Source organism: Sciurus vulgaris (assembly GCF_902686455.1).
Source record: "Sciurus vulgaris genome assembly, chromosome: 15".
Lineage (NCBI taxonomy): Eukaryota > Metazoa > Chordata > Mammalia > Rodentia > Sciuridae > Sciurus > Sciurus vulgaris.
The window spans coordinates 90,574,738-90,590,323 of record NC_136476.1 but is presented as its reverse complement, the minus strand read 5'-3'; the positions used below and the strand labels follow the sequence as shown (position 1 = coordinate 90,590,323).

Genomic DNA, 15,586 nt, shown 5'->3' with positions numbered 1-15,586 from the left:
TGGTGCTGAGGATCAAACCCAGTGACTCAAACATGCTAGGCAAGCGCTCTACCACTGAGCTACAGTCCCAGCAACTTCCTTATTAAGTCTGAAATTATTTTTTTTTAATTAGCAGGAAAAAATAAAATATGTACAAAACAGCATCATATTTATTGGGGGATTCCTAAGTATCTCCATTACGCAAATTAGACGATCTGCCAGGATATGGAACAAACTCACCAAAGAAGAAGCTGCAATTGTGGGCTAAGAGAACAGGGCACAGGGACTTCCTGCCTGAATGAGTTTTGATTAAAAGAAAAACTCATATTATGCACATGGGAAAAGTTTAAAAAAACACACACACAACACTGCCAAACCATCGAAACGTTTTTCTGGGTAAATGTCTTGTGGAAGGTGGTGGAGCCGCAGGGTGGGGGCACTACCCTAGCACACTGCGAGAAGCTCTCCTGTGGCACAAGGCCCTGAAGGGAGCTCCTTCACTTAACACTCCCTTATCAAACAGAGCCATCCTTGTCCTTACACAAGTGCCTTGACATGTGTCCCAACAGGGACACAGTGTAACAGAGGTTGGCTTATTTTTCTTACTCTTTTTAAGATTTCTACCCCCAGGGCAAGGGGTGAAACCAAGAACTTCTCCCCTGCTGGGCAAGCGCTCTAACACTGAGCTACACCCCAGCCCAAGATTTTTTTTTTTAATGTTAAAATGTTTTAGAAGAATGATTACAGATCCTTTGTAAACCTATTATCTAAGACCAATTGCAGTTAGAAAGGAGCCTTCTGGGGGCTGGGGAGATAGCTCAGTTGGTAGAGTGCTTGCCTTGCTAGCACAAGGCCCTGGGTTCGATCCCCAGCACCCAAAATATATATATATATATATATATATATATATATATATATATATATATATATATATATGAATGAATGAATAAATAAATAAATAAATAGAAAGGAGCCTTCTGCCTAAGCCTGGCCTCCCATGCCCCAAGAAACAAAAGCTGCAAGGACCTCTTATGTGTCCCTTGTACCTGACAACATGTATTCCAGATAGAGACAGATGGACTTGAGGGGATGTCCACTGGCCCAAGGAGCTGAGGACAGAGCTGAGTCAGGGACAGACATGGTCCAAGCATGGCTACCCACCAGTGTTCAGTCCTGAATGTCACCTGTTTTGAGACCAAGTAAGTAGCCACTAAGCTAACAAAGTCACAGGTCAAGTGAGAAAAACTGGCCCATGAACCTCCCTGTACACGTAAGGAGACAGCAACACCTGGAAGGATGCAACTCTGGTTTCCACTGAGGAGTTGGCACGTGGCCCCAATACAGTCCCCTACAGAAGAAAAGGTTGGCTGATGCCCCAGGGCTGCCTCCCGTCCACAGGTGTCACTTCATAGGGAAGACACTCTATGTCCCAGTTCAAAGTCCACAGTAACAGTTCCACTGATCTGATTTTGATAAACTCTGAAATGAGAACACTGTCACAGGTAAGTTAATGCATGTAAAAGCAAGCCTACGTAAGAGAAGTATACTTTGGACTTTCATACTTAATAACATAGCTGTACCTAGTTGCAGAGTAAACAAGAAAATTGCAGTGAGAAAACAGATAGTCTGGAGCACACATGGGCTCTCATTTGCAGCTGTCATTTTTGTTGGCACCATGACTTTAAACTGCCTCACTCACTGGTGTGAGGTGACTTGCCCACTTAAGACACCCCTCCTCCAGCAATGAACCTGTCCACAAGTGGAGTGGGGTCACCCACTGTTATAGCTGCCCCCAAAAAAATATCAAGCTCCTGGTCCGTAAGACTGAATGCAAGTCTCAGGATTCCAGGTGATCTCTGCGTCCCGAGGTGCTGGTCACACACAAGGCAAAAGCAAAAAATGTGCATGCTGCTGGCTGGAAAGGCAAAATTCCACATGCCCCACAGGATGGCTCTTAGCCCCCTGCCTGCAGTTCTCAAGAGTCACTGTAGAACATGCTGGGAGCACATCACCCTAAGATAGAGAGATGCTGCCTCTCACCCCACTTTATCCCAGAGAGTCCAGTTGTCCTGAGATGTAAGTGCAGGTGGGCTGCTCTGTGGGTCCCTCAGCTACACTGCAATGTAAGACATTCGCAGAGGAGACTCCATCTATCCTGAGTAGCTCTTCTGAGCTTTGGGGGACTGGCTCACTATATATCCTGGGATTCTACTGTCCTCTGATGCTCATCTGTAAATACACAAGAAACACTGTTTTATAAAGAAAACAGATTTATTTAGCTCAGTCGTGGAGGGACAAAATCTGAAATCAGGAAGCCCCACTGGTGGCCTCTGGTGAAGGTGGCACATCACTAAAGGAGCACACATGGAAGCAAAAAAGTGAATCTCAAACCAAAGCAAGGCAAGAAGAGGGTAGGGTCCCATGGCTCCCTTTGAGGGCACACCACAATGATCTAAGGACCTCCCATAGGCCCCACCTTCCAAGAGTCTCACCCTAGGGACCAAGTCTCTATATATGAACCTTTCTTCGGGGAGCACCCAACATCCAAACTATGGCAATCTGCTTCACATAAATTGTGAAGCCCAAGACGCAGCAGGCAGAGGTGTGTGTAAGTGGGGACCAGTACATAGCACACCTACTTCACCGTGGCCACTCAGCTGCAGTGTCTAAAGATCACCTGCCACAGTTGCTGAGAAAACACAATGAAGTATAATCTCATGAAGTGAAAACAGTACAAATTAAGAACACTGTTAATTTATGTACAATGTAAACACAATTTCTACCTTTTATAATGAATTAATATTTCTGGTAGATCTATATGTAATTTATTTCCATGCAAATGGAGACCAGCTTGATATTTTAATAGCATAAGCAACAAAAAAGTTCTCAATTCTGACTTTAAACATCTGCTAGGACAGATGATAATGAAGCAGGTCAGCCATGATTCTGCTATTGTCCATGAACAACCTAAAGTTCTCATTAAACATACTTAAGACAGACAAAAATAGTTACAAGTAATAATCCCAATGACTCAGGAGACTGAGGCAGGAAGATGGCAAGTTTGGGGTCAGCCTGGGCAATTTAGCAAGACCCTATCTCAAAAAAGAAAAAGAAAAAAAAAAAAAAAAAAAAAAGAGGTGGGTGGGTTGGAGGTGCAGCTCAGGGGCAGAGCATTCTCCTAGCAGGAGTAAGGCCTTGGTTTCAATCCCCAGTAGGACCAAGAAAGAAAGAGAGAGAGACAGAGAGAAAGGAGGGAGGGAGGGAGAGAAAATAAATACTGTATAAGAAAAAGGAACGTTTCAAATCAGTACAAAAAGAAGATAATGAATAGTCATTACGACAAGATAACGGGGTAACCACTGGGGGAAATGTTTTGGGAAATGTATACTGTTGAATGGAATGGTTAAATATAAAACAATAAAAACACAAAATCAGCAAGGAAAACACTTCACAAGTCTGAAATAAGGAACTCCTAAGAACAGAAATCCCAAAGGAAAAGCAATTTAACTTCCAAAATATTGCACATTTATATGGTGAAACAAACTTTAGGAAAAAATGCACGATGTATGCAGCTAAGTATGATGATGACTTTACCATTACTCTTAACTCTACAAAAAAAATAACTACAATCAATTAAAACAAACAAACAAAAAAGAATGGGCAAAACAATTAAACAGGCATTCCCAAACGGTCAACAGACATACCTGACACTGCTCAACTCTGCTGGCATTGATAGATCACAAATCCTTCTATGAGGATGGCATTACATAGAAAACAAAGCAAGACAAAGATAACTGCTATAAAAACTACAGATCAGTTCTCTCATAAACAGACGTGGCAATCCCAAACAAAATATTCTCAAATGATTACAGCAACATGCTGAAGGGATGATACATAGATCCAGGACCAACTGGGGTTTATCCCAGATGCAAGGTGGGTTTAACACCTGAAAAGCAACTAACATAATAAATCATATCGGTAGAATATAGCACAAAAACTATATGATCATAACAAATGTAGAAAAAGTATTTGACAAACTTCTTTCATGATAAAAACTCTCAACCTGATAAAATTATCCATGAAAAACTTGTAGCTAACATACTTAGTGGCTTTATGTTTTTGAAAGACATAATACTTCCTCAAAGGTCAGGGACAAGACAAGGAAGGCCACCCATTCTTGCCATGTCTGTTAGCACTGCAACACTATAACAGAGGCCCTAGCCAGCACAATCAGGAGAAAAAAAAAATGATCAACAAGAAAAAATAACAATCACCCATAACCCTGTCACCAACAACAGACATCTTCGTATTTCCCTCACAGATCATTACATTAATGGACTGTGTGACCCACTGGCTTATCATCTATGTTCCACTCAACATTATTAAAGATGGGCTTAATGTCACTTCATAACCATCATAGCAGAGCTATTCCACCCACTCTTGCTGGTTCATCTGAACATCAGATTAACTGTCACCAGACGAGGACTTCCAGGCCAGCTTCACTGCTCTGCACCTCCCACAGCACTCATCCTTCTGGTCACCATGTCTGCCTCCTTCTTTTGCTACCAAGTTGCACTGCCCCTTTCTTATTTTAAGTCATAACTCCCTAAAGTTAAGGGTAAAAGGAATCTTCTACCAACTCCTCCTTCTAACACCCTTCTTTCTCTTCAGCCTAATATATACTGTGCAGTTAAAATTAGCCTTCTAAAATTATGACCTTCCCATAATCTTCTTTAAAAACTCAGTAGCTCACCACTGCCAACAAGCTCAAGCTCATACTTCATGACATGGAAACAATCTAGGCCAGGAGTATAGACAACTTCTTCCACAAGCAAAGAACAGTTTTTACTTTAAGTTATAAAAAAGAATATGCAATAGAGATTGTATGTGGTCTGCACACTTGAATCCTTTACAGAAAAAAAGTTTGTGGATTCCTAACCTAATCCAATAATTTTCAGGCCCAAAAACAGTCTATCAAATCCTTATGGTCCAACTATACACGCTACTTAAAATTCCCAGACTGAGGGCTGGGGATATAGCTCAGTTGGTAGAGTGTTTGCCTCGCAAGCCAAGGCCCTGGGTTTGATCCCCTGCACCACCAAAAAAAAAAAAAAAAAAAAAAAAAAAATTCCCAGACTGAGCCTGGCAGTCTGGAGCCCTGGATGAATTTGTGCTTCTCTGTGGCTCCAACACACCCCTGAGCCTTGCAAGGTCACCTGGCTCTTCCAGCACATCATGAGCTGTACACATCTAGGCAGGAGGAAACCCTAAGAAATATGGACTTTGGTTGACTCGTCTTCACAGTTCCAGCACCTAGCACAATATCTGGTGCACAACAGTATTCTGTAACTATTGAAAGAATACATTTTAAAATGATGATTAAATATAAACCACAGGCCCCTGCATCAAGGGATGAGTCATGCCATCATAGGAAGATTGCACAATGACGCATGTGTGATGGTGTTACAGTTTAGAGGTGAGGTGTCCTCCAAAAGCTCATGTGTGAGACAATGCAAGAGTGTTTTGGAGGTGAGGAGATTGGGTTACAAGAGCCTTAACACAATGAGTGAATTAATTCCCTCATAGAGGATTAACTGGGTGGTAAATGTAGCAGGAAGGGTGTGGCTGGAGGAGATGGTTCATTGGGGGTATGTCTGTGGGGTACATATTTTGTCCTTGTTGAACACAACTCTCTCTCTGCTTCCCAGTACCATGTCCCCAGCTGCTTTCCTCTGCTATACACTTCCGCCAGGATGTTCTACCTCGTGTCAGGCCCCAAGGAACAGAGTTGACCATCTATGGACTGAGACCATGAAATCATGAGCTCCAAAATAAAACTTTCCTCCTCTAATTATTCCTGTCATGTCTTCTGGTCACAGCAACCACAAAGCTGACTAAAACAGATGGTTAATTTTAGTGTCATCCTGACTGGATTAAGGAATGACCTAGTCATAAGTCATGGTGGTACACACCTGTGATCCCAGATACTCCAAAAGGAAGCCAAAAAAAAGAAGAAAAAGAAGAAGGAGAAGGAGGAGGAGGAGGAGGAGGAGAAGGAGGGGAAGGAGGAGGGGAAGAAGAGGGAGGAGGGGAAGAAGAGGGAGGAGGGGAAGAAGAGGGAGGAGGAGGAGGAGAAGAAGAAGAAGGAGGAGGAGGAGAAGAAGGAGGAGGAGGAAGAGGAAGAGGAGGAGGAGAAGGAGAAAAAGAGAAGAAGAGAGAAGGGAGAAGGGAGGAGAAGGGAGAAGGAGGGAGAAGGAGAAGAAGAAAAAGAAGAAGAGGATCTTTGTGCTCTCTCTCCTGGAGCTGGGCACATTCCTCCCTTGCCAAGGGCACCAGAGTTGCAGGATCTTGCCCTTCTGACTCCAGGACTTGCACCACAGCAAGTCCCTCAGACCTCTGACATCAGACTGAGAATTACACCATCAGCTCCCCTGGTTTGGGACAGCGGGACTTAGACTGAGCCGTCCCGCCAGTCTCCACCCACAGGCACCCTGCCATGGAAGTTGACTCAGCCTCCATAATCCCATGAGCCACTTCTCTCCTGTGTTGACACACAACTCACTGGCTCTTTTCTAGAGACACTGACCAATATGCACAGTAGAGCCACAGACAAGTTCAGCTTGCTTTTGAAACTGGGCAGAACAGCAAAGGCGATGAAAAGGCCTTGAAGCTGAGAGTCAGGAACACTTGGGAGTATCTGCCTACTGGGAGATTCTGAGTTAGACTGCACAGTGCAGGAAAGCCAGGAAAGAGAGAATACTGAGATCTTCTACTGTGGAATTTAACTGATATCATTTTAACGTTCTTTGATAGATTCCAGTAAAGATTATGATACAGCTTAATTTCTTTTGGCTGTAGAATTTGTAGGAATGAAACCCAGGGGCACTTGACCACTGAGGTATATCCCCCAGTCTTTTTATTTTTATTTTGAGACAGTGTCTAAGTTGCTGAGACTATTCTGAACTCACCAGCCCTCAGCTCCTCACTGAGCAGCAACCTGGTTTATTCTATGAAGAGACCTGCAGCATGAGCACCAGCCCATAGAAGAGACACACACCAAGGCCCAGCACAGAAGAAAGAAAAATGGACAGAAATGTTATGCCACAAAGAGAACCCTATTCTTTTTTTCAGGTCAGAAGTATAACTTCACCTCAATCCTACCTGAAACACCACCAACATAAAAAGAACAAGTAGAGGGGTGGTAGACCGTAAGCCCTGGCAAAAGCTGGCCACACTAGCAAACAAATTACAAGTGTTCAACAAACATCTGGGGAGGGTGGGGGGAATTCCCATACATTCTAGGATGTCACTGTTCATTTAGATGAGGCCGTGTGACCTAGAAGGAAGACAGGGCTCTTTGCTGACCACTGTAACTTACACTGGCAGGGGAAAATAATAAAAAATTTTCAAAGGCGGAGCTCATAAAACTGCAGTCAGCCCCTTCTTTCCTAGGAAATCTCCCAAACCCCATCAGCCTTCAGCTTGCTGGAACAAGGGCGCCACCTCGTGGCTAAAGGAGTAAGTGCAGGCTGCGCACAGAAAACCACAGAGATGAAAATGAAAGCTAAAGAACTTGCAATCAGAAAGGTTCTTATTCCTGCTGGTACTGGAGGGTTTTCGAAACTACTTTCCACAATGCTGCTCTGTATAAGGATTGAGAAGGCATGGGAAACATGCACCTCTGGCTGAATTTCATTCAAAATCTCGGCTGATTTATATAAAAAAAAAAAAAAAAAAGCATGGTAAAAGTTGGTACAACCAAAAGAGATGGTATTTGAAAGCTTGTAACAAAAAAGTCAAATTTATTCCTGATCAGAACATAAGGTCTATATATTATCAGAACTTAAGGGCAGCAAGCATCTTGCTTGTTTAGTTTGTTCCCATGCTGCAAGTGCTTCCATTTATGACAAAGCAGCAGTTCTCAAGCTTTCCAGGCTCAGGGTCATCGCACACTCCACAGTACTGAGCACCCTGCAGTTTTGCTCACATGGTTATGGCTTTGACATTCACCATCTTACAATGGCAGCATGTTAGTTGTGCCACTTTAAAACTGAGAACAGCCGGGCATGGTGGCACATGCCTGTAATCCCAGTGGCTCAGGAGGCTGAAGCAGGAGGACTGCAGGTTCAAAGTCAGCTTTAGCAACTGCGAGGCACTAAGCAACTCAGTGAGACCCTGTCTCTAAATAAAATACAAAAATAGGGCTAGGGATGTAGCTCAGTGGTTGAGTGCCCCTGAGTTCAATACCTGGTACAAAAAAAAAAAAAAAAAAAACTGAGAACATTTTTAATATCATTTCTTCTAAAAATAACCAAAAAATCCTCATGACATGTTAACAAAAATATTTTTTATGAAAAGTAACTATTCTTTAAAACAAAAAACAGGTAAGAGAGCTGGCAGTATAGCTCAGTGGTAAGCACTGGTCAGCACTGCAAACAAACAGGTTAGAGTGGTACTATTTTACATATGTCCTGCCTCACATCTCCTGCACTAGATCTGTGCCAGGACCATACATGACATGCAGCCTGTAGAAAGAGTGCTCTGCACTGAAGGCAGATGGGGGTCTGTGCTGGTATGAAGGTGGCTCTAGCCTGCTGCAGCGTATGTTGGTGGAGCTCTGCTAAGGAGAATGGGTAGGGTCCACTGCTGCTGGAGGATGGAAGGGCCCCAATCTGCATAGCCACATGTGGGAGGGGTAAGGCCTGGGCTGGTAGTGCTACAGGGCTGATATTCTAATTCATATTGATCACAAGCATATGATGCAGCTCTTTGGGGCTGCTTTGTTTTGGGGGGGCATTATCTAGGTTCAGGGTCATCTCCCCTTCAGGTTGTTACTATTTATTGTTTAAAGCAATGAGCATTAATCATATGAATTGAATTACAAATAAATTATATTTTCTGTTAGTTTCTCTTACTGTAGAACTACTGTAAAAAACTTCATTATGTTTGCGCACTGGCCAGGACCACCCTGTCACCCTCAACAACATGCACAGCATTGAACCTGCAGTGGACAGGATAAAGTCCATTGACAGCCCAGGCCAAAAGAGGTCAGGTCAGCAGGAAAGGAGCTGCCAGCACAGGCTACAATGTCCACTACAGTCTAGCACCAGGAAATAACCAGGAAACTCTACGAGACAAACTGGGAGAGCCCTGCCACACCCCAAAAATGTCCTCCCTCCGAGAAGCAAAGCAGGACCCAGACCCTTCTCAAGCCATGGAGCTATAAGTACAGGGGAGGAAGGACAGATGTCAAGAGTGACCATAGGACTTACCAATTTGGGGGGCTGCTGTGCTGCAAACCAGCCTCCAAGGGCAGGTGACCAGGCAGGCCATCAGGAGAGGCAGGCTCGGATGGGACAGTGGAATGAGGTCAAGGCTGAAGCAACTGGAAGGGAAGCAAAGGGTTCTCCTGGGGAAAGGCCACAAGGTGTAGGGAGACAGGCAGGAAGACCATGAAGTTTAGTGGTTGCCAAAGACCCCTGTGGAGGGAAGGGGACATGAGCACATAGGTGAACACAGGAAATGAGGCAGAAGGAGGCTGAGCTATTAGTATTCACCAGCACTGGGTGGCAAGGTCAGCAAGGACCAGGACCAAATGAGAATACTGTAGGGTCAGGGGAAAAAGAGGCAGGGACAGCACCAGGAGAGGGGGCTGGATCTGCCCAGAAGAGTCCTCCAATGACCTACCAGGGACATCCTTAACCAGGAGGCTGTATTGGTGTTAGGGCTGGCTCCAGGGATAAGAACTTCAGGCAGAATGGGAAAGGGTGGACACACATGAATACACACAAATATCTGAGTTTGGTGCAAAGAAATGGGTAGAACTAGTGGGAAGTAGGACAGAAAGAATTAATGGGGCTAGGGGTAGAGAGGAGGTTAGCACCTTAGTATGCTGATGCAATGCTCCAAAGAGAGCAAAAAAGGTGAAGGTACAGGGCAGGGGAAGAACACAGGGACAAAGGACCAGATGAGCAGTCACGGCAGGAGTTAAGGACTTTCATATAAGCCATCAACAACAAAAAAGATAAACTCAACTTCTATCAAAACTAAAAACTTTTGTGCCCAAGGGCTGGGTACAGTGCCCCATGCCTGTAATCTCAGCATTTGGGAAGCTGAGGCAGAAGGATCGCAAGTCTGAAGCCAGTCTGGACAACTTAGTGAAACCCTGCCTCAAAGTAAAAAAGCTGGTGATGTGGCTCAGTGGTTAAGTGCCCTTGAGTTCAATCCCTGGTACCCAAAAAAAAAAAAGAAAACACAAGTGTATACAAATGTTTACAGCAGCATTATTCATAACAGCAAAAAATAAATAAATAAATAAGGGGAATCAATCTGAGTGTCCATGACCTGACAAATGGACAGTAATGTGGTCTATCCAAATCAAGGAGTATTAGTCAGCTGTAAAAGGAAGGAGAAAGTGCAACACGCCACAACGTGCACTAACCCCGAACCCTGAAAACAGAAAGCTCAGACTCAAGAAAGACACTAGTCACAGAAGACCACAGAAGATACTATTGTACCTGCATTAAAAGTCAAGGAAGAAAGGGAGGGGAATTTCCTCTCCTGGGAGGCTAGAAGTCCCAAGGTCAGTCAGTCTCCTAAGCATGATCACCCAACACTCAAAGCCACCAGCACTCCTATTCTTCCTCTGGTTTACCTTTATCTACCTGTCTCACCACTGGTCCTGCTTCTTCCCCAAGGCAGGAAAAAAAAAAAAAAAAAAATCATTCTGCAAAAGGTTTATAAAGCAGTTAAGAGCTCTCATTTGCAACATTCTCTCACTTTTCTTAAGAAAAAGAAAAAAGTCTGTAAAATAGTGCAGTCCTCTAAGAGGTTCTATGGGCTACTGTAATTCTTAAAAGGTGATCTGCCCTAAAGGTGGGACTAATTTGGACAAGTTCTTTTCTGGATTCTATAAAACTAAGCAAGCTACCAATACTTTAAATAAGACAAATTCCCACCAGATTTCTGATGCTAAAAACCCAGACCACTACACAGCCACGCACAGTTTGCCCTCTTTCTCTTAAAATTCAAAGCTTTGACTACAAACAGTTCTAATTTCAAAAACTCACCAAAACTTTTACTTCACTTGAAACAACTTCTCCTTGATTATATTGTATTTTTCCCATAATGGCATGATCTACAGCAGATCCCATAGTGCTTTAAGCAAAAGATAAAAATCTGCAACACTAAAAATCTTCTATCACCCCTCCATCTCTAAAATTACCTAAGCCAAGCGTGGTGGTGCAAGTCTGAATCCCAGGAGTTCAGGAGGTTGAGGCAGGAGGATCACTAGTTCAAAGCCAGCAATTTAGCGAGGCCCTACGCAACTCATTGAAACCCTGTCTTTAAATAAAATATAAAAAGGGCTAGGGATGTGATTCAGTGGTTAAGCACCCCTGGGGTCAATCCCTGGTACCAAAAAATAAAATAAAATTATCTTAAATGGAAAGCAAATACCTACCTGAGCTGCACCCTGCCCTACCTTCTTCCCCATGTGCCCAACCTCTCTCCATCTACACCTGTGGCTATAGTCCTGCACCTACCAATAGTGCCCTTCAAGACCAGTCCCCAAAGGGACCCCCATGAAGCACAAGGAAGAAGAGGAGGGCCAGGGGCTGGAGTTGTGGCTCAGTGGTAGAGTACTTGCCTAGCATGTGTGAGGCCCTGGGTTTGATACTCAGAACCACATATAAATAAATAAAATAAAAGATCCATTGACAACTAAAAAAAAATACTAAAGAGGAGAAGGGCCAGAACCTGTCAGGTGCATAGAGCATGACTTCAGCAAGGTCTAGGGACTTAGCTCCTCCAAAATACAATATTCCTGACTCAGAAAAGATTAGAACACACAATCCCTTAAGGGTTGAGCTGCTAACATTAAACACCATTAAAATTTGTCACAGGTGTAAAATAAGTTCCGGCATCGGCATGTTTGCACACCTGACTGAACAATTCCTCTCAGAAACACTACCCAAAACAGTGCCATTTTCCAGTGCACAGCATCCCAACACATCACCACTGCCGAGGACGCGTGAGCGACAGTACTGCCTGGGCTCACCAGTGGCCTCCACCCAGTTCCATTTCAAGAGCAGGCACAAAGGAACGGTCCCTATTGTTCCATTTCCTCATTACACTGTGCACTGTGCATTGAGCTGAGTTCCCTCAGATCTGTGAAAGTAGCCTACCCTCCCCCACCCTTTTGTTCCAAGAATACATTCTAGAACAGGCACAGTACAAACCCATCTGTCTGATCCATCATTCACAATAAATAAATAAATAAGTAAAAACACAGCCCCCGCTGGGTCCTTCTGCAAGATGCACCTAGCACTTGTCCACACACTGTCTTGTTTTTCTATGAAATTGCTTAGAAAATCCAAGTGGTTGCTCTGCTGCCTTGGGTTTCCGCCTCTTGCTGCATCATCCTTTCTCTGTCACTACAAGGAAAATGGAGTCTACCCATCAACCAGCCAGATGAAGTCATGCACAACCTGAACACATGAACTGAAAGGGCTCAGGGACACTATTCCCAAGTCTCCTGTGAGTGGTCAGTGTCATTTTCATACCCAGATGGACAGATGTTTCCCCTTTGCAGCTTGCCCAGAAGGGAGTCACTGCACAGCACGTCAGTCCCTCCTAGCAGAGCACAGGCCTTTGGTTCCCAGAGCCCAGGATCCTCCCAGTCAGTCACTCCTCCCAGCCTCACCCCTACCACCACTGAGGCTGCTAAGGAGAAGGAAGAGGAAGATGACGACGACAGTCAGCAAAAAGGTCCAAGTACACTATAAATGTTGAACAAGATGAAAATCACTAGTTTGTCATCAGCAGAAGTGACAAAGTTATGTGCTTCTTCCTGCCACAGAGCAAGTATAGAACTGGCCTCATTATCTCTCAAAATCTCCCATCTCACTCCCAAGAAAGTGTGCATCAGACGGCTGGACACTAAAAAAGGGCAATTCTGGCAGGGAGGGGACAAGAAGGTGACCCCCCCAAAAAATGCAGCAAGCAGCAAGCACCCCTGCTCTACCAGCCCTGCCCCCAGCTTGGAGCACCTGTGTAAAGGAGGAACCAAACAAAAGAGGACAGGTAAGATGCCATGGTCCTTGCAGGTACCCCTCTACCAAATTCCGCCCTCCTGTTCTGGAGTAGGTATTAATATGGCCAACTGCAGAGAAATCACAGCAGCTTAACTGCAGCTCCTCTGAGGCTCCATCACGCTGGGCAAGCTCACCAGCCCTGACAGAGTTGCAGCCATTCCCTGAGATGGAGGCTGTGCCAGGCAGCAAAAGCTCCAGAGTCACATGTGGCCAGCCCAGGAACTTGAGCCTCCAAGAATCGCACACATTTGAACAACTGGAGCTTTCTCAAAAAGAAACCATCTGCTTGGATGTTTTCATGCTAAAAATGGAGAAGGGTCTCTCCACAGAAACTACTAACAAAGCTCACCAAACAAAACAATCTTAATCAAGGTTAGCTTTGTTTAAAAAGCACCAACAAAAAAACCCCAGAGAACTTTGAAACAAGTCTGGGGGAACAGAAAATAACTTCCAGCACTGCCACAGGAACTGGCCTCCAGAGCGACTTACCTCCCGGCCAAGAGCCCACACTGGCAGCACAATGGACAAGCCCACAGGCTCCTGCCCAATGCCAACAAGGACAGTCCTCCAGGTGGAGCTCCAGGAAAAACTATCTGGACAGTGGCCTCCTCACACTCAGACCTCTCCCACATATCCCACCAGTCCCAGACCCAAATTTCCCTTGAGAGGAGGCTCTTTTAACAGTAATCCAGACCAAGGCAGCTCTTAACCCAAAACAATAAATTGCTGAAGTCATATATTAAAAGAAAAAAAAAAAAAAAAAAGAGGCAGCAATAATTTTTAAATAATGTAACTGGGTTTTGTGTAACTTGTAAAATTACGAGATGTCCCCAGAGCTGCTGTGCTGATGCAGGAAATGTTCAGAGGTGTTGACAACTGAGCCTGTGACGGCTGTGATCTCATCAGTCCATCCTAGTCTGAGTGGACTGACTGGGTGGGGAGTGGGTCAGTGGGGTGTGGCTGGAGGAGGTGGGCACTGGGGGAATGTCCTGGAAGGATGCATGCTCCCCGCAGCCCCGGCCCCTTCCCCACCCAGCCCCTGCTTCCTGGCTGCCACCAGTTGAACAGTTTTCCTTCGCTGCACTCTTCCACCTTGGGCCCAGAGCAGTGCAGTCAGTCATCTACAGACTGAGACCTCTGAAACATGAGCCAAAAGAAGCTTTCCTCCTATAAGTTGATCTTGTCAGCTATTTTGGTCACTTGGCCACAGCATCCAAAAGCTAACTAACACACTAACCTTTGTATGTAAATGCTATTCTGTAACACACACATACCCACTTTCTTTTTGGTGCAATACTGCTGCAGACTGTGCAAGAGCAGCCACATGGAAGGTCTAGAAAAGAAGGGCCACTCAGCTGTGCCTAAGCCAACCCTAACCCAACTGGCCATCATGGGCCAGGCTGGACCCCAAGACAGTCGAGGAAGGAGCAAGTCGATATATTAACCCATCAGAAAAATGAGTGACAAGTGATTTCTCCTTAACATCAGACTAGAATTCAGGTGCAGAAAACATAATGTAACTGATCCATCTTTTTTTTTTTTTTTAAGGAAATACTTGCGAATGTTTATTAATCGTTGGTGACAGATGCAGGGTAAATGAAGGATCGGAGTTTGTGCTGAACAGGAAACAGACTGAGGAGGATTTGTCCTGACAGTTAACTTAGTAGTGGGGCAAAGCAGATGAGAGAAGCCCATGGTGATACCCTATGTGTGTATGCTGTGTGTAAATACGGAGAAAAAAGTCTGGAATTAAACATTTACATCTTTGGTAGTCTCAGCAGGAACAAAGGAAAGGTAGTGCTGTTCTATGCTGAGACTATCTGACAATATTTGTTTTCGAAAATAGGCACATGGATACACAGACAGATATATGCATTAGATATATGTCTTGCTCAACAAAACTCTAATATCTACCAGACTGCTGAGCACATAACAAGAACAATGCTAACAGAATACACAGCATATAGTAAGAACAAAATGCTTAAATTTTTAATGTTGCAAAATTCTTCCTTTCACTTGCTAATACACCTGATGGTCGGGAGTTCAGGAGTTCAGAGCCATGCCCTTGACTGCAAAAGGTCACCACGTTTTGCTTCTCACCATGGGCAGGTCACATCCCTGAAGAGGGTCAGTCTTCTTCCTCAGGGTCACTAATCTCTTCATATGCCACGAGATACTTCCTTTCCCGCAACCTGTGGCTCCAGATACTCACACTCTTCTTCCTGGGTCCTGATATCTTCTCACTTTGATTCCCAGAAGTACTTGTTTTCCCAGTGGGTATAGTTGTCTCTGAGCCTGTGAACCAACTGCTTCTGGCACTCCCTTCGGATCATTTTCTTCCCTTGCTGGCTTCTTGGGCATCTTCTGGCGTTTTCTCTGTAGTATGCCAGAAGCACTCTCAGGCGATTCATCTTGACTCCCACGGTTGCGATATTCATCAGAATCATCGCTCTGAGATTCTGTGATCTGTCCGTTAGAACTCATGAAAGCAGGAAGGGTAGCTCTAAGACCTA

At 44.5% G+C, this 15,586-nt stretch overlaps 1 protein-coding gene across 17 annotated transcripts in view; it reads right to left on the bottom strand.

The window, feature by feature from the left end:
• The window catches only part of EHMT1 (euchromatic histone lysine methyltransferase 1), a 151,952-nt gene that overhangs the window by 111,448 nt on the left and 24,918 nt on the right, over positions 1 to 15,586 (bottom strand). For 3 of the 17 annotated variants that reach the window (XM_079112741.1, XM_079112740.1, XM_079112744.1), the window contains exon 2: positions 9,252 to 9,458. The exons of 13 other annotated variants lie outside the window; for them this stretch is intronic. The gene's annotated coding sequence lies outside the window, so the exon portion shown is untranslated. The remainder of the gene's footprint in view (positions 1 to 9,251; positions 9,459 to 15,586) is intronic. One more of the 17 variants, XM_079112742.1, reaches the window with a different exon arrangement.